This window comes from Aythya marila (genome assembly GCF_965140915.1).
Source record: "Aythya marila genome assembly, chromosome: 6".
In the NCBI taxonomy this organism is placed as follows: Eukaryota; Metazoa; Chordata; class Aves; order Anseriformes; family Anatidae; genus Aythya; species Aythya marila.
In genome coordinates, this window is record NC_139047.1 from 10750386 (window position 1) to 10776852 (window position 26467).

Sequence of the window (26467 nt, forward strand, 5' to 3'; positions counted from 1 at the left end):
TCATCCCATGAATGACTGCACGTTTCTAACTCCACCTGAAGGACAGTTCTGGGTTTCATCTCAGCTCTGTACTTTTGCCATGTTTCACACCTTGCTTTGCAGGGCAATCGCTTAAAGACTCTTCTGACACCTCTAAATGAACATCACGTGTTAAAAAACAAAGATGCTGACTCTTCAAAAACATTAAGCTTCAAGACAAATGGAAAATAAAGTGCATATGTTTGTGGGTTTTTTTGGTTGGTTTGTATTATTTTGCTTGGGGCTCAGTGAAATGTGTTCTTTGGGGTCACCTGGAGCGACCTGCAAATGGTCCAAAGTCAAGGAGGATGCGGTGCTGCAGGTGGCACGGGGCAGCGGGCACAGAAGCCACCACGTTACCGTCACCCCGCCGCACTGGTGGCATGCCACAAACGCCCACACGCAGCCTTACCAGCTCAGCCCATTAGTGTGATAAACCCTACTCCGACTCTAAAAGAAAGGGTTTTAATCGGGTTTTCCCCCCGGTGCTATCAATATGTTTACTTTTGCCAGTAATTGAGAAAGGCGTAAAAAGCTGATGCTGGGAAAAGCTGCGGCTAAACTGAGAGGCAGGCAGCAAAAATAAAAGCGGAGTAATTCTGAGCGATCTGGGGTGCCTGGGAAGGTGGCAAAACCCATGGCCCCAAAGCCAAGGGCATGGCCACAACGTAGGGATGGGGACCTTGGCCATGCCCACCGGGAAGGAACTGTCGTGTCCTGCTCACCTCCTGCCTTTTTACCGAAGACAAGTGGGTATTTAAGAAGTGCAGCACTGCTGAAGCTGAAGGGGTGGAAATTCACGTACCAAGGGATGAATGTAGAAATTCTGCTCAGTCTACACAAAATGGGTTTCATGGAGAACACCACTGCTTCTTCAACAGCAGAATAATACAGTTTAGCATAGGAAACAGAAAGCACAGCAAAAAAATAATCTTTGCTTTTATTAGAGAATACAGCTGGGGGAGTTTTAGGGACACAAAATTATCTGAATCAAACTCCTAACACTCGTAGCCACACGTACCGTGTCCTCCTGCCCAGCCCAGTGCCCTGCCAGCTCCCAGCCCACCGCATCGGCTGCCTCCCAGCACCTTCACCACCCAACGCCGAACCAAACAGCCAAATTCGAGCAGCCAAATTCAGCTTCAGAGGCCAAATTCGGCTCCAGAGGCTGGGTCACGGGCACACGGGGTGTGTGCAGAAAGCTCCACAGGCTCCCGCACTGTGCCTTGGGAACGGAGCTGGGCTTGTGCAGGGGAGGAGGAGGAGGAGACTTTTCTTGGATGGAAGTATTTGCTGCAAAAGGTCAGATTGCTGCAAGTGTTGCTATTATTCAACCCACGGGTTCTCCCCTCCGCTTCCCCATTGTTTTCCTTCCTGTGTCCTTGTCCCCGGGGGCTCTCCCCTGCACTGCAGCCTGGTGCACCGAACACCCCTGCCCGCAGAAACCCCCCAAATGGGGAGATCCCAACTCCTCCTCGGAAACTGGGATCAGGTTTGGTTTGTGAAGTCCTCCAGAGTAATGGAGGAGTGTTTTGGGTTTGGAATGTCTGGGCACGAGCTGCGACCTGAGAAAACACCTGGCTGTCCCCCGCACCATGTGAAACGGGCTGTGGCCTGGGAAAGTACCAGAGGAAAGTTCCCATGCCACCCAAAGTCCCGTCCCCACGCTGGATCTAGGTGGAAAAATGCACGAAATAACAGGTATTCGCAAGTATTTGCACAGAACCAAATAAAATAAAAAGCCAAACAAGCCATTTAGCCTTCAAAAATGTGATGCTCTGTGGCTATCCAAAATCCAGTTTAACCACCTGCATCTAAACATTATGGAAATCGCACCCTGAGTCTTACAACATGAACACGGTCCTGAGCCACCTCGCCAGCCGGGAGCAGGGCTGTTGGCCACCCCAAAAGTCCCCTGAGAATAATTTAATGCAACTTCACAGTCCCCAAAGCCGGAGGAGAGCTCGAAACAGTTAACCCGAGAGGATCATAAGCCATGAGTCAGTACAGCAAACAACGCGGTGGTCTTTGTGAATCACCAGCTTTTTACACGCCTGGGCTGCTGCAGGAAGATTGCTGAGCACCTGGCACTGACGTCTCCCCTCTTTACAACCACGGACTAAAGAGCTACCAGCACAAAGGTGGCAGCCGCTCGCTCGGGCTTCCCAGTTTGCCGGGTAAATGTGGTTATCTTCGCTGCACAAGGCTGAACCTGTCAGCCTGACTTAGCCTGAACGCAGTTTTCCTTGAAATGTGCACGCGTTTTCCTACAGACACCTTTGAGCCAAGTACCGTATTTCCTAAAGCAGAAAATAAAAGGTTTTTACCCAATTTCAGCCAGAAGGAACACGTTACTGCAGCCCTGCAGGAGCGGGATGGGAACCGGGAGCTCGAGTTGTGCCCTGTGATAAATTACTCCCGTTTTACCCTGTAACAAGAGCCGTGACTTTCGCGGCGCTGGAGAAGAAAGCCAGCTAATATTCCTGAGAAAACTCAACGAACCTCACGTTTCCTGTGCCGAGTTACGGGCAGCAGAGCGACTAATCCCCCCGAAAAGCCCGGCGCTGCGGCACAGCGCGCCAGCTGCGGGGACCGAGCCACAATTCCCATTCATTGTCTGCGCGCGGGGTGCGTCATCCCTGCCTCGTACTATTTCGGTCTCAAAAAACTCTTCGAAATGCCATGAGTTCCCAACAGAAGCAGCGAGTGCTGCTGACCTACAGGGCCCTCCCGAAAACAATAAAACCTTCTCTACTTAATGAACACATCATCAAAACAAAAAAGCCTGTATTCTTATGAATATTTTATGGTAGACTAGAAAATTGCTTTTATAGGTTCTGCCTTGAGAACATATTAATACAATCAGATTCATGACGTTAGCAAAAGCACAAAGACTATATTCAGAGTTTTAATGAGAAATGCCAAACCCATGAATTAGAAGACAAGATCTCAATTATGAATAATAAACTATCGCATGCTCACCCGGCCCCTTCCATCACTGCAGGAACATAAGGAAAAAAAAAAAAACAGGAGGAATTATTACTATTTCTTTTAACCTAGGCACGTAGGAATTTTTTTCACGGTTCAGTTCCCATTATTTTTACACTAAGTTGGAAACAGTCTGATGGTTTTCCCTCCCCAGATAAATAAAACAGGGCCATGCATCAAAGACTGCCTGCATGCTGTACGTTAATTAAGACCTCAAGCATTCTGGCCCTCATTGATCGTAGGCACGTAGTGGCCTCATGGCTGAGATTGTAAATTTGACATCTCGCAGCTTGTCCATAACATCACCCAGTGGAAGTCATCTATCGGCTAAATATACTTGCTGGAATGAACTGATGATCTCCAACATCACATAATGCAAGGGCGCGTTCCCTACAAAAAGTGTTTGGCATTAAAATCATCCCACATCGAGGCTGCAGATAAATACGTTACCGGAGAGCCATACGTGGTACTGCCCTGTAACAAAACAAAAAACAAAAAACAAAAAACTTCTCTGCAAGTACTGAGAATTTTGGAAGGGATTAGAAGAAGGTGACGCTACTTAAATATGCACTTGTGTTATTTAAATAAGGCTAACAGTAATAGCTGTATTTTCTCCCCCTTCTCCGACACAGCATTTTCATGAAAGTCCTTAAAAGACCGAAAAATAGAAGGATTCAGTCCCGAAAGCACACTGAAACGTACAAGATTTCGGTATGACGGGGACACGGGACCTTTGAAAACAGATTTCAATTCAAGTCTCCTGTCGGCAGAACCCCTACTTCAGCTGAACTTGAAAACCATTTCCCAAACAAGTTCTTTAAAAACCCAACAGGGGAGGCTTTCCTCGTTCAAGTCCAACAGCGCAGCGCCCCGCACACACCGCCTCCTGCTGGGGGGCCGAGCTGGCACCCCGACCCCAGCCCCCAGGGGAAAGGCAGGCAGCACCCCCGTCCCATCCCGGCAGCAGACAAACTTTGGACGTACCACCACGTGCCCCAAAATGCCAGCGTTTCAGCTCCAACAGGCACGGGGTGCCTGTGCCTGAGCGTCCCCGGGCAGCGCTGTCCAGAAAGCATCGACTCAGCTTCTCCCCCCGTCTCCCATCCTCCCCGCACTTGGGCTTTATTTCCAACTAATGAGTTTGCTTTCTAATTACTGCCGTGCCGGCGCTGCCCTCCAGCCAGATTCTGCCAATAGCAGAACAGCGAAAGAAAAAAAAAAAAAAAAAAAAAAAAAAAGAGAGAGAGGAAGGAAAGAAAAAAAAGCAAAAAGCAAAACCGAGAGACCACGCTCTGCATCCGCAGCCTGCCGCTCGCTGCCATCCCAGCACCAACCCTCGGGATCCGAGCAGGGCTTGATCGTGGTGCACTGAGCAGCAGCAGCTCCTCCTGATGCTGCCGGGAGAGCAGACACGTGCAGGGACCTCCCCCTGAGCCTTATTTTCGGCCGCTTTCATCGCTGGGCAGGAGCGAAAATAGCGCGCGTCGAGGCGGCTCGTCCCGCCCGCCCGATTTCCTGGGGGCTGCCCTGCTGCACGGGGGGCTGCCGGCTCCGCCAAGCCTTCCAGCGTGGCTCCTCGTTGACAAAATGACTTGTGGGTGGCAGGAGCGTGTCACTTACAGCACGCACGCCGCACAGCGGGGAGGCTTCAGCGCCGTGCTCAGTGGTTCCTCGAGGCGCCGCCGCGTTCCCTCGCCTCGACGTGGAGCCACCACGCGCGGCCGCATCCCCAGGCACGCCGGGCTCCGCTTCCCAAAATGTCACAGCTCGCCCAAACGCGAGGAGACGGTGAGATCAGAGCTATTAATAGAAACGAGCTACTGCAGTATCTGACTGCAGCGCCGGGATAAAAGCAGCGTGTTTGTGTGTAAACCGTAACGGAGCGGCCGGGGAACGCGGCGCAGCACCCTCAGAGCGCCTGGGAGAGACGCAGCGGGTTTTAACCTGCAAGACACTCTTCCCAATGGGCTGCCCGGAAGATCGGTGGCATTTCCCCAGAAATTAACAGCTGAGGGAGGGAAACAACAGCTCAATGGGTTGCTGTACCCACTGAGTCTGCTCTCTAGGCATGTGCCCAGCCAGAAGCCACCCGGTGGTGGGAACATGGGGCTCGGCAGGTGGCACACGTTGTCGGACACCCACCTCTGTGACAAGACTCCCCTCCACGGGGCCAGGCCAGCAATCTGTCCGAGCAGCTCTGTGAGAACAAGAAAGCTGCCCGCCGGGTCACCGGACCTGGCCCGGGACACTGGGGATATCTACCAGATGACACCTGGTAGCAGGAAGGCTTTCCGCATCTGGAAAGCGCAGAGCATGTGATTGCATCAAGTGTGTTAAAACAAAGAAGGTTTTGCCCCCCCTGTAAAAAAAAAAAAAAAACAAACAAAAAGCCACCCCCCTCGGCCACGTGTAGGAAGGGCAGCTCCTTGCAGGCTGCATCGGGGACGGAGCCATCCCTGAAAAGCAGGCGGCTCGGTACGCCAGCGCTGCCATTATTTTCGCAGGGCTGCGTGGGTGAATGCAAATGCAGCCCCGATCCTTCCCTCGGCGCACCAGCTACGAGTAAACAGCAGCTGAGATTTCCTACGAGCACCACACATGCTGCAGTTCAGCAAGGGCTGGAGTCATTCCCCGCGCTGAGAACATTTCACGCGGCATGAATGGGAGCCGAAATTAATCATCCCATCAGCCATTGAAACACATCGCGAGGCACCGCACCGTAGGCAACAGATGGAGTTTTAAATGTCACTCACTCATTCATCGCACAGAAACTTTCTTCTGATTACTACCGAGACCTGGAGACACGAGCAGGGCACGCCGATCCTGGATTTCCAGGACCAACTTGGCTGATCCCGATCCCTCTGCCCGCAGACGTGGCACTGACACGTGGCAGAAGCCCGAGGGAGGTCTGCGTGCACGTTTTATTCACGACGGTAAGGAAACTAAAACTTGAAGGCCAGTCCATTTATCCTGCCCCCTCCATCTTAAACAGTACAAAATGTCTCTTTACTTGGAGAAGAAAAATCATTAAATTACATGGACAACAGACAGAAAATGATGCTTTGTAGCATTTTCCAGCTTGCAGCCTCAGAGTTTGGGAAAATGCAGAGTGTCACAGCCAAATACCAGATCTCACAGACCAGATGCGTTCCTGAGGGCTCTGTCTAAAGGACCTCAGAGGACTCCACGACTCCTGTTGGGAGGCTGCAGCACCCCGACCTCCTGAGCCCCTTCGGCACTACATCCTCCTGCAGCAGGAAAGCCAGGTGCTCCAAAAATGAAACTGAGCACCACAGAGTGCACAAAACAGTAAGTCCTGAATGAGCATCTGAGGAGTTCACGTCCCAGTGTCTGCAGGAAGGCCAAGAATCAAACCTGGATGGCACAGACGTCTTCCAGAGACGTGCCTGTGCAGGACAGAGGCGCCCCGAGGGAGATGCTCAACTTTCGCTGCCTCCTTTTCAGTCGTTATCTCACTCCATCTTGCTGCTGCAGTCAACAACGTCTCTACCAAACGAGCACTGGTATCATCTCCAGTGCTTGTACTGAAATCAAAGATAGGGGGATCACGAGTAAGCTTGGCATGTTCCTCACTTCAGACTTCATACAGCTGCGGCAAACCTTTCCTTGCATGTTTTCCTCATGCCTTCCTTTCATCCTGGGGGGTAGCCAGCTGAAACCCACTTGAGTTTCCATGGGAAAAGTGTCTAACCAACTACATAGTAATTAAAAACAGAATACAGAAATACCAAAAAAAATAAATAAAAAAAAAATCCCATACACCCCTTCTTAAAAGACGTTCTTGGGAATGTAATTTTACCTGCCTCCTCGCTGCAAGCATTATCCAGCAATCGAAGCTCTTTGATGCATCTGTCTAGTTGCTGGTACAAGGAACTCCGCACTTTACCAGATACCCAGCACAAAAAGGGAGGTTAAAGGAAGATCTGATATACTTCTGAAGAAACAAACCCACACAGATTTCTCATATGCTCTTGTCTCATCTCAGCCTGAACTTCCTTGAAGGGAAAACGACACTTCTGAAAGGAGAATTAGAGACCTGAGGAGACGGGGCAGGAGCCTGGAAAAAGGACTGAAGTCTCATCCTGGGGTTATATATATGGAAAACTCCTTGTGGGGAAAAAATCCACCCAGCTAGATATGTATGGGAGAGTTTGAGAGATACACGGCAAGGGTTTGCTAGACGCCTGGACCACTTCACAAGGCTCTAGAGCTGGCAAGGCTGCGACCACCGCATCGGTGTGAGCAGAAGGCAGCAGGCGAAGCAGCCATGGAGCAGCACAGCCGGGAGGACAAAATTACAGGAGGACAGCAGGCACCGCATCTCCTCCTTGCTCGGATGCGTCAAGGAAGAGGAGTAAAGACTGGTTTCCCCACGGTAGCACCCACCATGGTGTGGTCAGGCATTGGGAGGGGACGTGGGGCAGCGAGATGGGAACCGAGGGGAAGGTTCTCCTGAGCCAGGGTGGTGCCAGCTGGTAAACGGCCAGGCCACTGGAGAGAGTCGTGTGATAAAAGCAGTTACTGCTACAGGGAAACGCTGTCAGCTTCCTGAAGACACCGAGAGGAGCCGGGGAGATCAAAGTCACCTATCTGTTGCTGAGGAGGAATGCTGGTGCTCTGCCAAAACCACGCGGAGAGCACGCAGCCAGCTCCTTCTCCTGCGCCTGCAGCATCCCTGGGGATGAGAAGGGGGAATATTGTCACCAGCAGGGGCACAAGCAGCTGCACAGGAGCTGGGCATCACCAAAGGAAGGTGCTGGCAGCCGTGGGACTCTTCATGAAAACCAGGACTCCAATAAGCAGCTCGGGACCTGATGCGCTCATTCATTCAGAAGTTAAGCTGTGGTATGTAAACTCCCTCGGATCAAAAGGAAAGGTACAAGAAAATTCTTTGGAATTGCCTTTCCCGTTACGCATGCTGGAGTTTACCAAAAAAGACATATTCTGACTGTTTGAAGCAGCCAGTGAATGAATGGTGATTATTAATAGGCTAGGCAGCTCGTTTCTGTCACCAATCAAGCGGCTCCCAGCTGTACAACAAGCCCCAAAACGTGCGATGCGATGTCCTCAGCCACAGAAAAGGAGCAAAAATAGCAGCTGAATCGCAAGCTGAGCGAGGGAGAGAGCTCAGCAGCTCTCACAAAATCCCAGGGATTGCTCTGAGGCTGCAGTGCTTTCCACAGCCTGTTCGAAACCAGGATCCTGGCCCAAGGTGTTTGTTCAGCCAGGCAAGTGCCTGCAGCCTTCCTCTCATGGGGCTTCTGCTTTCCAGTCACCCAACGCCAGGTACGTCAGCCCAGGACGTCACTTCTCATCCATCCCAAATGGCCAAGGTGTGCAGAACAAAATAGGCCATTTTAAGAGAAGCTCAAAAATAAATAGCTTTCTAGAGAAATTCTGACAACCTCAAAATCCTCCGATTCCATGACAGTACAGAAAAATTACGTTACGGCACTTCCTCATTTCCACAAAACCATGTCTTTCACTTCCTTAAAGCAAATACTATGAAACACTCGAGTTAGGACTTCTATTAAAAACTTTTTTTTTTTTTTTTTTTTTTTTTTAAAAGATGCACCAGATAAAGTGAACAAATATAAACGTAGCAGGCTGACGAAGTACTGAGAATAATTACAAAACCCTTTTGTTAAGGAAACCCATCTGAATCAGCGCGGACTAAGAGGAACAATCAGCCTTTCAGTTGCTGGTACCCAAATCCTGAAAGAGGATGGCAGATTTTTCTTGTGCCCCCAATCCTAGGAGTACTCCAGGCATGACAAGTTCTCCAACGTCACAGCGACGATCCGCACTCAAAGCAAGCTTTTTCTTGGCATTTATGCACAGCCTTCAAGCCACTGACATCAGCACGGCCTTTTAAAGAGGGGACAACAATTCAGCACTCATCCTGCTGAAAATATCCCAGTCTGTGAAAACCAGAACATTACCTCCTTTATCTGGTTTGCAGGGGCACTTCTTCCCATACACGTCGAGAGCCAGAGAGATACAGGATGAGTTTTAACACAAAATATCCACAACACCACAACAGTTAAGATCCAGATTTAGTTATAATTGTACGGAGTCTCACAAAGAATACATTTTTATTATTATTTTTAATTTTAAACTTTCCTTCTTAAGGAGAAAATAGTGCAACATGAATCTTCATTATAAACTTCATTATAAAGGAACGCATTCTTTTAGAGGGACAACTGAATTTTGTTGCTTCGAGCTTCTAGAATTAAAGTTCTGGCTATTTTATTGAAGTGTGTGAGTCAGTTGGCTGGCAGCAGTGTCTGTTCAGCAGCTCCCCAAACTACTTGAGCAGTAGCAGCATCTCAGATGACAATAAGAAGACTGCCATCACCGCCTGCCCATCCCATACAAGCAACTAATTGCAAATTAGAAGGTCTGTGACATTGAGAACAATATCTGAATTTAGCAAAACCTTGTATGTATATAAACGGTAGGTCAGTCAAGCACCTAAAACATCAATTTCCCACTCTTCCCAGCATAAGCCAAAGGTGGAGCACAGTGTCTGCTTCCCACCCCTCAATGTTTATCCTGTTGTCCAGCTTCCACATTGCCTGAGGTATAAAAGCAAGAAAAAATAAGCGTACATTTTAAGGCTTAAAAATGAGTGTTTTGTCCCCTTCCTGTATCTTTATTTTCTTGGATAGCCTAACCACAACTGGACACTATAACAAGGACCGCAACACTCCTGTGCTCTACAGGGCTCCGCTGAGAAGAGGGAAGAGAAGGACAGACAGTGTGCTCCTACCCTGACGTGTACTGACAGAGAAGCAGTACACACTTCTTTAAAGGCTGGATGAACAAGGACAAATACCCAAATAGGTTCTCCCATCTCCCACTTCTCTTATTTCCTTCATCACATTTTCATCAACTTCTCTGTGACATCCATCTCTCAAAACCCTTGGTAGCATGCACGGAAAAGAAGGCGCAAGTTGGGTGCAGAAGTGAAAGCCTCACCTTTATTTTGACCCCACTGTTAGAAGCTACTGAACTGAGAAGAATCCAAGCTGAAGACAAACCATGCAGAGCTGTATAAAACGTGGGTTATGTTCCACCTACACTACCTCAACTGCAGCTAAAGCAACAGCTGAGCGAGCCTTCCCTTCCTGCTCCAGTGAGTAAGGCAATGCAGGTTAACATTGCTTAAACATGCACAAGTCCTTTAGGATCAAATACCATTTTATTGTGCTTGGTGAAAAAACAGCAGTCTTAGTAAAAGGAAGAAACATGGTCTTGATATGGTAACTATAAATATCATCATAGTTAAACATGAATTGTCAAAACACTTCCACAAAGAGTTGGTTTTGTTCCCTGGAACGTAATCTCCGAGGTCAGGAGGTTTGCTCACCATACTCATCCACGTAAACATTGCTTAACAGAAACCTGAAATACTAAAGCATCTCCTTCAACATCTCTTGCTATTTAGAGAATAAAACACCACGCTCCTTTCTTTGCAGATTGGGATTTTGGTGTGAGTTCTAGTATAGCACCCAGCCTGACCGCAGGGCTATGGGGGAGCATATATGTGAGCTAATGCAAAACCTAAATCCCAGCGTGCAGCTCAAAAACTCCAAGAGTGGTAAAAACAAAGAGAATAAAATGAGTGACACAGTGCCAGTGAATTAAACACTCTTATTTAGGAAATTTAAGAGTGGGACCTATTCCACCACAAGAAGGAACAAGATGCTGTGAGAAGCTCAAAGGTGAGAGACTTAAAATATATATATATATATATATATATATGAGGACAGAAAAATATTTTTGTATCCTTACCCAAAATAAAAACGACTTTTCTTCAGAGCACTGAAAAGGATAAAAGGTTTTAGAAAGAACCTCAAGAGGGTTCAGTGATTCAGCTGACCAAGGCTTAAGAGGACACTAGGTCACAAAGGGGAGACATGGACAAAAGGCATTCAGAAAACTGGAAAAAGATAAAAAAGGACATGTGGGCATGCAGCTGAAGAACAGCTACAGGAGGTAAGCTGAAGAAGGCTGCTTTAAAGACAAGTTTAGGAAGGTTAAAGTTGATTTAATGTAACTGGAGACAAGTAGAGATGGAAATAATTTGCCCGTTGCTTTCTTGAAACAGTATGTACCCGTGGTTATTACCAAGAAATGAGTCTAGAAATGAACGTCAGCGGGACAATTTCATAACTAATGCAAGATCCGTGCAGTCACAGCTTAAACAGCAGCTACCTCTCCCAGCCCACTCACCTAAGCCCTACAGACTGAAGGGAAAGGGCTCGCTGGCCCACCAGCTCGTCCATCCTCCTCTCTCCTGCCTACACCAGGTACTACACCCAAAAATCCCCCCTCCCTCACTACACTCAAGTACCGTCCCTCTCATTTCTGCATCGTGGTTGCCTCCAGAAGCCCCACACTGGGCTCCCAGGTTGTGCTGAACATTAAACTCCTGGCAGGAGCCTGCACCAGCCCTGAAGAGCTTCTCAGGTGAAGACAAGAGGCCAACGGAGAGAGGAGGACAAGGCTGACTTGCACTGACTTCTCCCTTCATATCCCTTTTTTCTTAAAGGGTTAGAAAAGCGTTCATATGAACCAAATAAAGCATTATGAATATGAACCAATTATCAAGCATTAATATGTCTCAATGTGCCATGTCATTTACAGAAAATCTGAACTTAAGGTGTGCGGTGTTTTTTTTCTTCCAGCACAGAGAATTCATCCACTAAGACATATAACCAACAGATTACAGAAACAGTCATCCTTGCAAGGCAAGCCAGACCATTTGAAATATTCATAAAACACAGCAGCATGAGTGAAAATGAACTGCTCAGCTCCCTTTAGAGCATCGTCCTCAGAAAAGCAATTCTTGCTCATAAATCCTAAAAATAGAGAGAGGGCATAAAGAGGATTTTACTTCTAAACAGCACCGACAAACACTTACGGTTCCAGTGTCTGGTTTCTAAGATGGGCGTTAAAGAACTGAAACAACCGCAGAGAAAAAGACCACAACGTCTGGAAGACATTGAAGGATGGATACACCACCGTGAAGGATGGGAGATGGATAAATCCACAGAAACTGCAAAACAACTGGGTTACAATGTGCAAGCACCAGCGAAGGGAAAAACTCAGGTGCTTGAAGGTTCTGGGGCTGCAGCAAAGGGCCTTTCAGCTAGCAAAATAAGTTTCTGCAGGGCCAAACTAATTGCCATGATGATGAAGGCCCGCAGTAAGCACCGTGCTCGGAGGCCACACCAAGCTCCTGCACCCCACAGGGCACAAGGGCTGCGGGAGCCCCCGATCTGCTCTGCCCTCCCAAAGGACACAGACCTGGGGTTTCAGAAAGGACCCTCCGTAGAGAGGGAAGGAAAAATTAACCCGTCCCTGTGGTGGTTCCCGGTACCAGCACAGGGAAACCAAACAGCCCTGCAATACCACAGCGATACCAAACTGCCCCTCACTGCATCCCCGGAGCATCCCGGTCCTCTCCTGCAAGATGTCCCTTCCTGCAGCACACATTACTGCCCTAAACACCAAGGCTGATGATTTCAGATTAGCACTTAGCATTTCCAAAACGCTGCTGTTACTACCTCTGGTACACAGAAACTTCTAGAAAGAGACAGATCTCTGTGTTTGCCTACGAGTGGGACCACCCACCTCAGCTCCACAGACAACAAGCAGAACTCAAAGTATGATAAATTCCATGTAAACGTTTCCATGCCGAAATAAGGCAGCCTTAAATCACTGCAGCCTAATCCTCCCGTGATTTAGCACGCTTTAATTTGCATGTTTCCACTTCACGGCTATGCACAATCCCTCCCGTGGGCATGGAGGAGCTGGGTTACTGGGCTGACCGGAGACACGGAGGCCGTTCTGCAAGAGGAGACGACAAAACTAACCCGGTATAGCAAGAACCGGGCTGCCAGGAGATGTTATGGGTACAGAAAGAAGCCCCTTGGTTTCTGGTGAGCAAGCCTGTTGGATTTGGGAGGTCACTCGGTTTTACCATCTGCCCTGATTTACGCCTAAGAAACGCGTTGTTTCTGAAATCCCTGGTGTCGTACACGACTGTACCACGCCAAAACCAGCGGAGACGTAACCAGCAGCACTTTGATTCTGTGCCACTTCAGTGTAAATGCTCACAGTTAATGGAAAAATGATACCATCAGAAGCCTGCGCAAGAGCTCGACAAAGGCATCTAGCGGTTTGTCCTTCCTCCCACTCGGCCCCACGCTGGGTGAGGGTATGATTACTAATTTCCCTGGACAGCTCAGCATGGGACAGCCTGAATGGCACGGCCAGCGCTGGGGACAGTCCACGGCACCTCCCGACAAGCAGCGCTGGGGGAAGATTCCTGCACCATCCGCCTGCGACCACTGCCACGTCCATCCCTGGGGAGCCTCAGGAGCGGTGACACCGGCAGATTGCCACTAGATTAAAACAGAATCACGAATTGAACATTTTCTCCAATAAACGAGTTTCAAGGTTTCACAGGAAACCTTTCACGGGAAACGTCTAGCATCATTTCTCATTACTTGTGCCCTAAAGTTCAATAAAGCAAGGCTTTCAAAGCCTAGCACCACAGCATGCTGAAAATCTTAGCGCTGGGCTACAAATAACAAGGGATGCCAACGCCACTCACCTTCAGCTCAGACAGGGCACAGAGGTAGGCTTGGACAAAGCCCACACAGCAGATTTGCAATGCTCTATGATGACTTGTTTCAAAAAGAAAAAAGAATAAGAAGAGAAGCCGCCCACTAAAGGCATGCACCTGCCTCAGATGGATGAAGAAGCTTTTCCAGCCATAATGACAGCAGCAAAAACATGGCAATACGACATCTAGCTGGTCCTTTGGAAGGAAAAAAAAACAAAGTTATTTAGTGAGGTCTTGAAATTTTAAACCTGATTTCTCCTTGCTTTGACCATAGCCTCACAAGTGGTGCCGGCAGCAAGCCCGCCTGGCACACGCAAGGCTAAATATCCACTGCTTGTGAAAACAAATGGCTTAACATTAGCAGATCAGATCTGGTTTGCCATGGCAAACCTGCCTTGCCTGAGGAAGGAAGGAAGGAAGGGTGACATTCACGACCCTGCAGCTCTCCTTTGCTCCGCAGGATTGACGGAGACAGGTAACGAGGCAGAGACCCATTTACCAGGCAGTGCTGAACCCATCAAGGAGGCGTCAGATTTAAGCAGGGTTTAACCTCCATCACCATCTATGCTGGAGTCGGAGATGTTCTCAATGCTCACAGGCAGCTGTACTCACCAAGTGATATGCAACTTAGGCATTAAGACATAAAGCACATGTAAAGCAGTATTTAGATAGAAAATAGCAGTTAATATCGTAACTCAAAGGTGCGACAATGCCGTGACAGTGCTGCTTGGCAGTGGAAGTTCTTATCATACGCAGGAAGCTATTTTCTGGGATAAAGCTTAAAGAGTGTTTTCAACTGCACGCCAACTTAACAACTAGCATCTTCTAGGACTGCTTGAAAAAAATAAAGAAAGCAGCTTTAAAGAGCTAGAAGTTTTCTTAATATGATGATTTTCATATTGCACATAATTCGTGTTTGTCTGCTCTCTCACGCACTTCACTCAAAAGTGTTTTTTTTTTTCTTCTGCAGGAGAACTCTGGTGTAGTTCCCGTGCTCTATCCTGGCATCAGTAATTTTGACAGCATCAATAACTTCGTTAGTGCATTTACACGTAGCCAAACCTCCAAACTGAAGCCTAAATCCTTATTTAAAAAAAATTCACGGAAAAACATACATTGGTAAGCATGTGAGAAACAGCACAAGAGAGCTATTGCTTGGCAGAAGCGTACGAGTGTTTACAAGCTCCAGGAATTTGGTCGGGTTCGGTGATGTATAGGACAAGTTGCCAAGTAACTGCATTTTCTGCTTCTCTCTTGGCGTGGCACTGCAGCGAGCCTGTTCAAACCCAGCAAACAGCAGCAAAACTTCAAAGCTCCCCCCTCTGTGCAAAAGATGTGACTTGTTTCCTCCTTACAAGAACCCGATTTCACAGCAGAATTCATCCAACAAATGATTTTCCTTAAGTATGGCTAGGTTTGACCCTGAAAACGTACAGCCCACACCTGTAAGTGAATATTTTCGGGGGAAGGAGGGGCGGCAAACAGCACTGGGAGCATCTAACTCAAATCCCAATTCCCTCCTCTGTTGGTGAAAGTGCCCTGAGCACTGTGCTCTAGGACGACTCGTGGAGGCTTGGACTTCAAAGGGAAAGCAAGCAACCCAGCTGAGATGGCCCCCCTCCTTGTAGGGTGGTGGAGATGCTGGCTTTGCATCCAGCCCAGCACCACAGCCACTAGAAAGGGGACTGGGCCCCATGCTCAGGCTGCCTTGCTGCTCCCTCATCTCTCCGGGTCCTGCACGAGCCCCAGGGCTGCAGAGATGCGGTGACAGATGTGGAGGCAGCCCGTGATCTCCCAGCTGCTGACCAGACCCCTTGAACATTTCACGGCTTTGCTGCGGCAGGAGCAGCGCTTGCAGGGCTGGGGTCAGGCAGTCACCCGCAAAAGGCTTTTTTGCCCCTTTTGAAGCAGCAAAATCAGCCCTAAGCTATTCTGCTGTAAAAAGAAAAAAGCGCAAAGACGGCACAAAAAAAGGAGACAGCACACGGAGGAACAGAGAAAACCAGAAACAGGGATCCATCAGGAACCCAAGCCAGGCAGATTTCATGCATCACAGAAGGTGCTAATCACAACGCCCTAATTAGAGGCCGAGCCGAGCTGGGGATCTCCAAGCCAGGGTTTGCCCTGATGCCCTGGGAAGGCAGAAGAGCAGCCCCAGACCTGCAATACGTGGTCTGACACCAGAAGCCTTTCCTTAAGAGCTGACTTTCCAAACTCTCTGCCACTATCACTCAAAACACAAACCAGCCTCCTTCTGCACATGATCCCTGTACGCTGTGTCATCACTGCGAACATATACGCCCTGTGCAAAATGGAAATCCACAGGTTGCTTTTTTCATTTTAGGATCCACGTGTATTGCTTTCACGTTGATTGTAAAGATAATCTGATTTTTTTTTTTGTACTGAGCGACAGGGTCCCCACTAGCTGGCTTCAGGAGCAGGAAGTTTAAAGCACGGTGGTATGATTTGTGTGTTCCCAAATCAAGATGAACCAGGACTTTCTGCAGTGGTTCCCCCACTCCCTGGTACACCAAACAAAATGAAATTACCCCCTCTCTCTCTTGCTCTGCCTCAATATAAGAGAAAGCTAATTACAGATATTGTATGTATTTGGCTTCACTTAAACTAGATGGGGTTCTTGGCTGCTTATTTGGGATTCTTGATATTTGTGTCCACCTCGCCAATGCCTGTCCTGCTATTTAATTTCCATCTCTTATCAGCATCTGGACACTACCGTATCACCTATCACAGCTAATACGAAGCAATTATCTAAACTGGAGTTAAACCTTTTCCTATGCTTTCATTCTAGATCTCTGCAATTTTAGTATTACTTTATTTATTTATTTTTTACTACTGACTTTCACTTCAAATACCTCCCCTCCCTTAAAAAAAAAACACACACCATTGGAAATGGAAAGCTTGAAGTTGATGAATCCTTATTCCTCTTCCACATTGCAGGCTCACGTGCCCAGCCACAAAGCTCTACAAGCGAGCATTGCCAGCATGAACCCCAAACCACCCCTCGAGCTCCGAGCAGGAGCTGTTTCCACAAAGACGGCCGCAGAATTTCAGAGCAGGATCTGCAGAGGAGGTGTGCGAGCGGGGCATCATCCCCCCTTTCTGCCCTAGATAAAGACACGGCACGTTTACCTGCAGAACAGAGTAGCACTTCATTTCTGAAGCACTCGGGAGACAAACTATCAGGCGGGACATTAAAGTACATAACAGGAGCAACAAGTACCGTGAAGTTATTTCAGGTGTCCTTTTTTTCCCCTTATTCACTCTAATTACATTAAAGAACTCAACACCTAGATGCACCCATGGAGGGTTACAGAGACAATCCAAGAGCTCGGACACAAAACAGACTGATCACCCTCATCTTTCCCTTGCAGTTTAACTAAATTTGTGACGATAGGGCTGAGACGCACACGTGCATTACCAAGAGACCGCTGTTTCCCTAAAAGAAGAGGATAAAAACCTCGTCACCCCCCCCCAGCACACCCCAACTCCCACGGGCTGCACCAGACCGTGACGGTGCTGCACGAGCAGGTGCCAGCCACCACCGCAGGTCCCAAAGGAGGTCCTTTATTCATTTTTAGCACCACGAGGTAAGGCAGGGCCTGACCAAGCAGAGCTCAGCCATTCCAAGCGCTCCTCCCCTGGGACATCCCTCCTAAATCCCAGCAGGACGAGATTTCCCCATCCTCTGGCTCTATCTGGGGCTGCAGTACGACACTCTCAATCCCACCCCCAGCTGAAAATGACCCCTTCAGGTGCAGACGACGCGTTCAAAGCAGCATAAGGAAAGGATAATTTGGGAGCTGAGTTTTGCTGGCAACAAACTTCCCCCCCCACAAAGTACCATTAACAATGCCGCTGAGTTCATAAGAATCGCAACCCACACTTTACGCCACACCAAAAAAAAAAAAAAGAAAGAAAAAAGAAAAGCATTAAAAGTGAAAGCTTCCCATTCAACCTCAAATATGCAGTCGCTGCTACTGACCCCAGTGAGTAATCCCCGTGCAATTCAACATCTCTAAGGCAAGGCAGGTACGCCACAAGGTGCAGCTTCCCACCAGCACTGCCACCGAGCTGTCCCCAGAACCTACCACACACGAATTAGCAGGAGAAGCCCTCTGCTGCTTTCCACAGCCAGGGCAGGAGCCCTTCAGGAGCAAATCTTTTCCTAGCAAGAGTGCTGGTAATTTCGGTTTAAATGCAATTACTTTTTAGCACCCAAAGAGAAAGTGTTCCAGCTTTGATCCTTTCACTTGCCAGGGCAGCTGAAAGCAGAAATTGCTCACCTTCGTTACCCTGTCACAACACAGCTGCTTCAAGCCCAAGTCCTTTTTTCCCCCCCCCACTTACAGGTGTAAGGCGTAAGACACAAATAACAGACACGAGGCAATGAGGTATTTTTCTACACAGTGCTGATGGCCGAGGGCCCTAAGAAAGGGGCAGCTATGTTAATTCACACTCTGTTGAAGATGTGACACATCTTACCCCATCCCTTTTTTTCTGCAGTATCACCTGCAACCAGTTTTTGGGGCTCTGCCACTCCAGTAGCTTGGCCCAAGGTACAAAATCATCTTGTGGTATTATCCACATGATGCAAACCAGACGATTCTCCAGCTTCTCTTGTGCTGTGCTTGGAGCAAGACACTTCTGACACAGGCCTGACTCAATCCTCTTCCTCTCCAGCCATTTTTCCTGCCTTCTGCATACCAACACTATACAACCCGCCAGTTTCTACAGGTTTGTAACTCCACAGCCTGAAAACCACAGCTAAGAATAGAGGACAAAGATCTAGATTTTGTGATTTTGTATGAATAAAGGACAAAGATCTAGATTTTGTATGGCACTGCTTCAGGGCACAAGTCTCACCTACAGGGATCTACAGATAATATACAAGAAAATTTATTTTTTGTATCTATATATACATACAGTGATGGAAAGACGTGTGTGTGTACATGTGTACTTTCTCTTTTCTCCCCACTTGCAGCTTGCCAAACTGCACAATGTATTTTCTAGCAGGGTAAACTGGCTGCATTTTTAGACCCCACACGCCATCGAAGGTAGGAGAAGCACAGGAGGAGCCATTCTCTCTGAAACAAACTGGCTTTAAATTCCACAACATAACTTGTGAGGTTTAGTAGCCTCACACGGGCACTTCAGAGGCAGTGCAAACCTGCACTACACGACCTGTTTCAGTTTCAGGGGACGGAGCTCAGCATGCCTGTCGAGCTCTGTGTCTCCGTGCCCACTTGGGAATGCCCTGTGGCTGCCAGCAGCAGCGTGGCCAGTCCTGTTCAGCTTGTAGAATACCTTTCACTCAGAAACACAGTAATAAAACCTGCTCAGAAATATTTTAAGGAAATTCATGCAAGTGACAGACAGATTCCTGAAGAAGCTTCTTTTTTTTATTTAGAGGCAGGAAGCGCTTCCAGCTCTGGCTGCATCTCAGTCTGGGTACGCAGGCAGGCGCTGAGCACGTATAATCCCATCCTGAAGGGGATGCTTCGCTGATACTTTCAGCTATCTGCCACCCGTTTAATCATGCTCTTTTCTGACTAGTTGGAAGAATCAGGTCAAAATGTTCCCGGACCCCAGGACCTAGGTGTGCCACGTTCATATCATATTTGAGCTCTGCAGCACATTAGCTCAAAGGAATTACTGTCACGCTCAGCTCCCTGATTTATCAGCAGAACTTTACTAAGCAAAATCCTTTGCCATCTAGCCTGTGCTAAGACAGATGGGGCAGGTCTAATACCATCTTAAGAAACTTCCAATTTAAATAACAAGCATACCAGCTCCTTGGCTTACTGTCAGAAGAACAAGAATTAGTTTTGCTTACTTTTTCCTGCCAGTAGATCACAAATACCATAATAAACCTATTTCTGATCCTGAGACATTGAATCTCTACCTTTCTCTAACAAGAACAAAATAAAATCAAATCAGTAAGTGAAAACATTTATCATCACCGAACAACTTCAGAAATGGAATAAAACTCCTCTTGCTGGCTGCCAGATCTGCATATTGTGCCTCAGAGCCCCAAAACCCCCTGGGTAAACGGGCAGGCAGAGTTGCAAAGCAGCAGTAATTTGTCCACTTTGACACCAGTCCTGGTGTGACAGAGCTGTGTTATGGGATGCCCATGGGATATCTTACCCTAAAAGGAGATCTCTGCTCCAAGCAAGACTAGAGCACCACGCTGCTTCCATGGCCCCCTTTCCTGCAAGCCCTACAACATGAGTATGGCATTTGAAAGGGTCCTGCTCTGCCTCCATCCTCCTTCCTACCAGCAAAAGACATCTTACCAATGAAATAGGGGTCATAATTACACCTGTGCTAATGAGGCTGCACCTGCATTTCAGAGGGTTCATGGTACAGTTAAGCCATTCTTCTCTGCATTCCAGGGGGAGAGCAAGAGAAGCACCACATATTTCAATATATTTACACATTTTAATTTTTAAATAGACTGAAGAGATGTTTAAAAATCTTGATGTCGTCACACAACATGGAATAAAATCCAATGCCTTCACTTCCAGGTGTCATGGCTTAACAAGGTCAGAAAGAAGCATGAACATCAGTCCCACCCAAGAGGATTAAGGAATGTTTTCTGTGTGATTGCGCACCAAAATTAAAAAAAGAAAGAAAGCAGCTTTGTATATGATAAAAAATTATCATCAATACAGAGATCAAAGGCGAGATTATGCAGATAGCACTCGTGACACTGAGCTTTTATGTGTTTTCTTGAGCAGCATCAACTGAAGAGCATGCCCAAGGGACATCCACTCCTCTAATACTGCGTGCCCAAGACTCAGCTTTTGGGGACAGAACACGCAGTGCCTACACAAGAGGAGGTGACCACGTGTTGCTTGTGTGGGTCCTGGAAACCCCCAAACATGTGGAGCACCTCAGGGCTGTGGGCTCACAGGGCAAGGAACCAGGAGATGGATGGGGCTTGAGCAGCTCCAGGTGGGGCTCACGCGGGGCCTAGCCAAGGCCTGGGGCCTGCAGCGCGGCTCCATCAGGGCCATGCCCTCGGTGGTGGCTGGGAAGGGGCTGTCCCCATACCCAGGAGATGCCATCGAGCTTTGCTGGAGCACCTTCCAGCCAGGCTGAAATGCCCTGACCCAGAGCCTCGCTGCACACCATGCCCTGATCACCCCTTGGCATCACCAGGACCCAGGATTTCCCTGGCGTGGAGCCTCCAAATCCACTGTGGGGCAAGGCAGAACAGCCCTGCTGGGGCAATCCCAACCAAGCGAGCCAGAAGGGACCACGAGGAACCAGGATTTCAGCATTCCTGCTCCTCAACATTTCCTCCCAGTGCCTAATGGGGGCTACAGGGAAGCTGGGGAGGGATGCTTTGTCAGGAGGAGTGTGGTGCTGGGACAAAGGGTAGTGGTTTTAAACTGAAAAAGGGTAGATTTAAATTAGATATAAGGAAGAATTTTTCACTCAGAGGGCAGTGAAGCCCTGTCCCAGGCTGCCCCGAGCAGCTGTGGGTGCCCCATCCCTGGCACTGCCCAAGGCCAGGCTGGATGGGGCCTGCTCTGCTTGAGGGGTGGCACTGGGGGGGCTTTGAGGTCCCTCCCACCCCAAACAATTCTATATTTCCATGCATTTTTATGATTTGGGGAGAGCTTTTTTGATGTGGGAAACACTTTCAGAAATACATACATTTATATGAGCAGATTGCTAACCCAGCTTGGAACAGAGCAAGAACAGATAGGAAGAGGCGCTACAAAACACCCACAATAGCCAGAAAGCAAGTTTGGAGAGATTTTAGTGCCCCGGAGCCCCACTACAAGACAAGACGGTGCTTGCTCACACCGTTTCCAGTGTGGGCACAGATCTCCCAGCCCACAACCCTTCCCCAAAAGCGACGACGCTCGCACGCAACAGGGCAGCTACAGGGCTCGGAGCCGCCCGTGGCCTCGCTGACACCGCGTGCGGGTGCGATAACGCTCCCCCGGCCACCGGGCTTATCTCAGCACTAGCTACACTGCCTTCCCCTTGCAGTAAGCTATAAATAAGACAGCTTATGGGAAACGCAACACAAGGAAATGCCGGTTCCTGCCGCTTGGCTCAAGGCATCAGAATAAAATTCAGGCGGCACCGGCTGCATTTACTTCTGATTAATCAGTTGTGAAACGCAAAGCTTCAGCCTCTTATTAAGTTAGTTGTCAAAATAAGGTGCGAGTGCAGTATTTCGCTCAGGTCTCCAAAAGCCTGCATTTAAACAGCAGCAAGGTTACCGTTGTTTCAATTAAGGATGGCAACTATCAGGAGAAGTCTGGCCAAAATGTTCCAAGTTCAAAGAAAGTACAAGAACAAAGAATTCAGACAGACTGTATTAAAAGAAGAAAAACACGCTGAAACACAGGAAACCACTGCCACTTCTCTGAAGTGTTCTTTCGCCTCCACCATTTCAACTTTTCCCCACTTAAAACTCCCATGGTGCTGATTTAACATTGAGAATATTCTAAACATCTTCCAAACACTGCCATGGCTTTCATCCTCAGACAAGGTGTTTTTTTTTTTCAGTTCTTGTCATTCTCCCGTTTCCCTGCATTTCCAACAGTTCAGAAGCCCCGATTATTTCCTGCAAATTCTTTTTACCTCCATCCAACTCATTCACTCCCACAATACATTATTTACTCAATAGGAACTCATTGTGTATGTGCATAAAAATACATCCACGGAATGAATTAGTCAATGTATTACATTTACCCAAACCTATATTATATTAAAGCAAAAGCCTACAAAAAGAAAAAAAAAATCAAGGAAAAACCCTTAAATTTACTGCACACAAACCTGATGCTACTACAAGGTTTAGTATGGAATAACTGATTTTCTCAGAGAACCAACAATTCAAGCTTCACACTTCTACCCTGGACACTGAGTTTCCACAGACAGAAAGCAGAACAACGCCGATTCCAGCTTGGGTGCCCAGGCGACAACCTGGATATGACGTGGACCAAATTAATTTTAATTTCCTACTATCTGCTGCAGGTGTTGTGCTGGTGACGACCACAGCAAACCCCTAGGAAGACAGACAGATACTGTTACTACCCGCTTTTAGGGGAAGAGAAGAAAAGCCAAGTGATTTGCCAAAGGTCACAGAGTAAGCTGGCACCAAACGCAGAGCCTCCTCATTCCAGAGTAATGAACCGCTGGAATGAATCACAGATATTTTTAAGTCATGTGAGGAACTATCGTATTGCTGCAGAAAAAGGCCTGGATGGCTTTCTAGCACACATGCCACAAAGTGCCGCTCAAACAAGCCCGGCCCTGATGCAGAGATTACAGACCAGGTCTCCAGGGTGCTGTTATGCAAGGGAGCCTCACTATGGCCATCCGCTTCCAAAGGGGGCTTGCAAGGATGAGGTGTCCATTTGCAGACACCTGTGTGTTTATTTTCCTTGTGGATGGGGATACACGCTCATCTGAGACATTTAATTATATAAACTATACATTGCTTTAGTATAAAGCTGCAAACAACATTCCCCCAGAGGTCTGCAGGGAACACACCCGTGCTCCAGCTTCAGTGCCTACGTCTCCAAACCCCTCTTGATGGGTACAACCCACACCATCCCACCTCCTCAAGCTCTGTCCATCACCTGGAAACCCCTCTGCACCCCAGGACCACTGCCCAGGATCACTGTTCATTGATCGTCACCCCAAAATAGCCGCACCTTCATCACTTCCCTGCTCTGTTCAATCTGCTCCCTCCGCAGCTCCCATCCCAGGGTCCCGGTGACATTTGCCATGAAGCCACAATTTCTGCCCAAGCAGTCACACAGAAATGCCCACACTGAACGGGGTGCCAGCCTATTTGTCCTGGTACAACTAAAAGAGCCAATTTGAATTAATCCTCTAATATAAGAGCTGAATGTAAGCTGTCAGCAATGTCTGCGACAAGACCTGGCTTCTCAAGAGCAGCACTGATGAGGTGCAACCGTTTTCTCACAGCTCGACTCAGGGCAGGCCAGCCAAGCAGCATTCTCTATTCTTTTTCTAACATATTATATATGTGTTTGTGTGTTCCTTCTGTACCTTTTGGGGTTTGCCATTTTTTGTGGTCTTTGAGTCACGATAAATACAGTGCATAATATCCTGTACGTAATCATTTTCAGAAAAATATATTATGGCTGAGGAACAAAAACTACTCTGATAGTTTCCCTGTACAGATCAATGTTACAAAAAGTACAGCAGAAAATAGCTTGGTGTAAAAATTTTCTAATAAAGGACAGAAATAAGTTATTACAAAACTGAAAAATACTTGAAAGTTTAAGATAATTTTGGAATAGTAAAAAGAAAAGCACACAAATGCAGCTCCTTACAATACTTTTTAAAATATATATGTATATTTTAAATGCCCTATTCTAGCAGTTTAGTCGAGTTTTAGTAGAAGTTGATAAAAAAGTGCATTCATTTATTTCATCCAAGAAGTAATTTGCACACTGGTGGCAGATCCACCCTCCTTATTGACAATAAAATCACTTACCCAATGCCCATGATACCTCAACAACTCGGGATCTTAAAGACCTTCATAATATCATTACTGCATGACCCTCTTAATGAACAGGACTACAAGTATGGGTTAAGGAAGGTGAGTTTTGACCAAAATTTCATTGACTGTGCCCTTCAGTGCAACTCGGAGAGCTGCTACAATAGCTTATGGAGAATTCCTCTGTCCAGTGGAAATGGTCAGTTGTTGAATTTCGTTAGGAACTTTTAAACAAACTCACCTTACACAATTCACTAGCAAGAACTGTAACAGTATAAAAAATATATAGCAAAGTATCATTAAAATGTGCAGTACATTTATTCTGCATGATATTACAATTACAGTTCCAAGTCAGTGATTCCAAAGCCTTTTATTAGATCATAAAAACTTAAGACTAGCTTATAATGAAATCTCTAATCAAATATGAATGAATCATCCAATATGACACAATTTCTTGAATGAAAAACAGATGGAAAAGTAGTAACAATTGAGTGGTTTAAATCACAAGACATTAGTTAAGCCAAAGGAGCAGATATTTAATCATAAGCACTTGTTTCAAGTTAAAGGAGACACCGGCTTAAGGTAGACCTCAAATCAAGCCATTTAAGTGGCGAATGCTAATTCAGCCCTAACCATAAATCTAAACGAGATGGTTGCAGTGTGAATGAGTTCGTTCCGCATTCATACCCAACTGAAAACTCTGCTGTCCCATTTGCTTGGTGACAGACGTGGTCTGGTAGTGAGAAGATGGCGAGGAGGGAGGACGACATTCCTACAGGTACTCTTTGAGAAGTCAAAAAAGTCGGTGATTTAGGAAAGCAAGGACACACAGAAGGAAACCGTACAGGTGAGCTGAAGTGCTCACACTGCCACCCAGCTCTCGACAGACCCTATTTGTTGAAGACATCATCCCATCTTTCAAGGCCTGAACACTTAAGAAGGCAAAACAAAGTTAGGTCATTACAAATTGGCAGTAGTCTCACGTTAACTTGGCCCGTCAGCATTGCTGGGGTTTTCCATTTTGAAGTAACTAGGTTACACTTTTTGTTTGTTTACGCAGTGAACTGTGTCTCTGCCCAGGCCATTTTTGGGTATGGAGTGGGTTTTTGGGGGCAGGGGTGGGAAGCAGGTGGGCAAGTGGAAAAAGTAACAGAAAGGGAAAGTAAAGGTCTGTTTAATCAGTGAACAGCAATCCTCCAAATCAGCAGCTGGATGATTTTAGGCATCACTGCACAAGCCATTCACCTGATATTCCCTCCACTGTCCAAAGAAAAAGCAGAGCCAAATATAGTCCTGAAAATCAATATACGCCGGGGAAGAGCTTCTAGGATCTTGCTAAATGCATCTTGTGTCAGAATAGGAATTCCTAAAACCCTGGGAATGCACGTGGCCGCTGGGCACAGACCGACAGCATCTACCCCCCCGTAGCAATAAACCATCCCTAGTTAATTTTGGCGTAAAGCACCCCGGGGAGCTCCGTAGCACAGAGCGCACCGATGAGAAGGGAACTTGGATCAAAGCAAACACGCTGCAAATGAAGCATTCCTCGGCTGCTCCTCCACCCTCGCCCTCCAGTTCACGGGCAGAGCCACCAGCAGGCATCAGGACAGCGTGTCGGGACTCTCCAGAAGCCTTAACAGCCCTTGAAGGGAAACACAAGCACTTGTCTCCTAACTAAAGAAGTACAATGTTTGTTACAAGCCACGGGACAATAGCGTTACCTGGAAAATGTAAGAGAAGGAAAAAAACAACAACAAAGAATGCCACACACAGGCTTCATCTTCATTTCCAAGTCTCTTTAGGGTTGCAGATGCAGGCAAAGCACGCATAGATTGCATTACACACATGGAAAACAGGACATGGCAAAGTCACTGATGGATCACATCTGAAAAACGCAGAATTTTCCACCGAGAAATGCCTCAAATCCATGATCAACTTTCCATGAAATATTTATCACTTTTCATTCATTGCAGAGTACTGTTATTTTTAGAAGAGCCAGAGGCAATGGGAACAGATTACTGATTAACAATTCAAGTGAGCCTTTAAATGTCTGCTCGTATCTTGCCATCTCCTCCTTCTCTAAGAAGTCGAAAAGTTTAATATAAATACTGTCACGCATTCAAAGGCTCTTCCCTCCTTCACCTGCTTTTTGTAAAAAAGCAGAAGCACAAAGCAACCTTTCCCTCGCTGGGGCAAGCGGGAGACGGATTATTGTGAAAATAACACTGCGAACATTCAGAACTAAGGAAATCTAAGGAAATCTAGATTCAATCACTGTGAAT

General features: G+C 47.3%; 1 protein-coding gene across 8 annotated transcripts in view; it reads right to left on the reverse strand.

Annotated features, from left to right (window-relative positions):
• Positions 1-26467, reverse strand: part of HDAC4 (histone deacetylase 4) — a 233773-nt gene that overhangs the window by 119479 nt on the left and 87827 nt on the right. The gene's annotated exons all lie outside the window — the stretch shown is intronic.